We start from the raw sequence: 2,875 nt of genomic DNA on the forward strand, positions 1-2,875 counted from the left end.
CTGTAGTGCAGTGGCACAATCTCCACTCACTGCAACCTCTGCTTCCCAGGTTCAAGTGATTCTCATGCCTCAGCCTCCCAGGTAACTGGGGTTACAGGCACACGTCACCACTCCCAGCTAATTTTTGTATTTTTAGTAGACAGACTTTCACCATGCTGGTCTTGAACTCCTGACTTCCAGTGATTCACTTACCTTGGCCTTCCACAGTGCTGGGATTTACAGGCATAAGCCAACCGTACCTGGCCATAAACATCTTTTTTTTATTTTTTTTTTTTTTTGAGATGAAGTCTTATTATGTCGCCCAGGCTGGAATGCAGTGGTGCAATCTTGGCTCACTGCAACCTCTGCCTCCTGGGTTCAGGTGTTTCTCCTGCCTCAGCCTCTCGAGTAGCTGGGATTATAGGCATGCACCACTACATCTGGCTAATTTCTGTATTTTTAGTAGAAACGGGGTTTCACCATGTTGGCTAGGCTGGTCTTGAATTCCTGACCTCAGGTGATCTGCCCATCTCAGCCTCCCAAAGTGCTGGGATTACAGGCATGAGCCACTGCACCTGGCTTCATAAACACCTTTATGAGATGTTATTGCTCACAATTCTAGAGGCTGGAAAGTCCAAGATCAAGGTGCTGGCAGATTTGGTGTCTCGTGGGAGCCCATTCTTCATGGATGCTGCTCTCTATGTGTTCTCATATGGCAGAAGGGCAAACAGGCCCCCTCCAGCCTCTTTTATAACTAGTCCCCTTCATGAGGGCTCTGCCTTCATGATCTCATCATCTTCTGAAGTCCCCACTCTTAATACTATCACAGTGGGGATTAAGTTTCAACGTGTGAATTTTGGGGAGACACCAATATTCAGACCATAGCACAAGCCATGCAGCACAATAGACAGAATGCCTGTGGAGGCTAGCACCAGAGTAGCTCATTTTCGGGCTTCACTACATCTGGACCATCCTCTGGCATCCCCAGCGGTCAGTCTGTAAGTCCTAATTTTCTTATCTCTTTTCTATTCATCCTGAGGTCTGGATGCCCAGCTTAACCAAGTCAGCTTCCCATCTTTGGCTGGGACAAGGAGAATGCTGCTGGGCTAGGGACCCAGGTAGCAGGTAGGCATCGTCCTTTTTTTTTTTTTTGAGACAGAGTCTCACTCTGTCACCAGGCACCAGGCTGGAGTGCAGTGGAATGATTTCGGCTCACCGCAACCTCTGCCTCCTGGGTTCAAGCAATTCTACAGAGTCCCCAGCCCTCGGGACAGATGGGATGGCACTTGGGTACCTCTGGACTAGATTTCCACTCTTCATTTCTACTTTCTGTGTCTCTATCCCTTCTGCTTTGTGATGAAATGAGGATAGTCATGATGTTCGAAAAAGTTGTGAAAGACTTTGAAAGGTCAAAAGAAGATTGTTATTGGGTGTCTGTTTCCCTGTGTGTTACCTTTGAGCTATTTTATGACTCTGAAAATTGCAGAAAACTGATAATAATGCAAATGATTTTGTCCATAGAAATTCAAATTCTATCAATTGGAAATGCAACTGATTATTGCCCCGTGGATATTGACCAGTTTTGTATCTATTAAGCGAATTAATGTCAGCATTCCCAATGGCTTCTGATGCATCTGCTCTTTCTTTTTTGAGCATCTGTAACATCTTACTAGCTTCCTTATTAATCAATGAGTTAAATCATTGGCATGTCTGAATTTCATGTTTGTAAGAGGTTGTATTTACACAAGGGCTTTGATTTACTTTTAAGCAATTATTTAACAATAGCTCCCGCTGAAGGTTGCTGTGAGGTAGAATGAGATCGTGGATAAGAGAGTGCCTGGCTCAGGCCTGAATTCACCTCTCATAGTTGGAACAATTCTGCTTTCTCATGGTTTCTGAGCTCTAGGGCACCTTGTAGTCTCACAAAAATAAATAAAATCTTTTAATTACACTTTTCACACTGCAGTATTTGTAACTTTCACAAGGATTTTCACCTTTCCAAAGGGGACCCTGGTCAGGCACGGTGGCTCATGCCTATAATCCCAGCACTTTGGGAGGCCAAAGTGGTTGGATCACCTGAGGTCAGTAGTTCAAGGCTAGCCTGGCCAACGTGGTGAAACCCCATCTTTACTAAAAATAAAAAAATTAGCTGGGTGTGGTGGCGGGCACCTGTAATCCCAGCTACTTGAGAGACTGAGCCAGGAGAATCACTTGAACCTGGGAGGAGGAGGTTGCAGTGAGCCGAGATTGTGCCACTGCACTCCAGCCTGGGTGACAGAGCGAGACTCCCTCTCAAAAAAACAAACGACAAAAAAATGGGAGACCCTAGGGAGACTACAATGCTTACCCAGAGGAATTCCTGCAATGGTGGAAATCCAGAGGGGTGTAGTACACAGGTGCCACAGCTATTTGGGGACGAGGACCTTTAAAATAACCTGCCTAGGTGCTATTCATCTGCAGAGGACAGTTCAGTTCCCAGCCTTCACCCCTTCCCCAATGTTGGAAGTGCTGGCCTTACCACGTGAAGGAGAATGGTTACAACTTTGTACCACCTGTAATCCTAGCACTTTGGGAGGCCAAGGTGGGTGGATCACCTGAGGTCAGGAGTTTGAGGCCAGCCTGGCCAACATGGCGAAACCCCATCTCTATGAAAAAAGAAAATACAAAAATTAGCAGGGCGTGGTGGCAGCTGCCTATAATCCCAGGCACTTGGGAGACGTTGAAGCAGAATTGCTTGAACCTGGTGGGGGCGAGGGGAGGGGTGGTGGAGGTTGCAGTGAGCCGAGATAGCGCCACTTCCCTCCAGCCTGGGCGAAATCGCAAAACTCTGTCTCAAATAATAATAATGATAATAATTTTAAAAATCCAGTGCCTGAATCCAGATCTCATGCTCTAT

The sequence above is a fragment of the Sapajus apella genome, unplaced genomic scaffold (assembly GCF_009761245.1).
Source record: "Sapajus apella isolate SASKATOON/1434 unplaced genomic scaffold, GSC_monkey_1.0 scaffold22, whole genome shotgun sequence".
In the NCBI taxonomy this organism is placed as follows: Eukaryota; Metazoa; Chordata; class Mammalia; order Primates; family Cebidae; genus Sapajus; species Sapajus apella.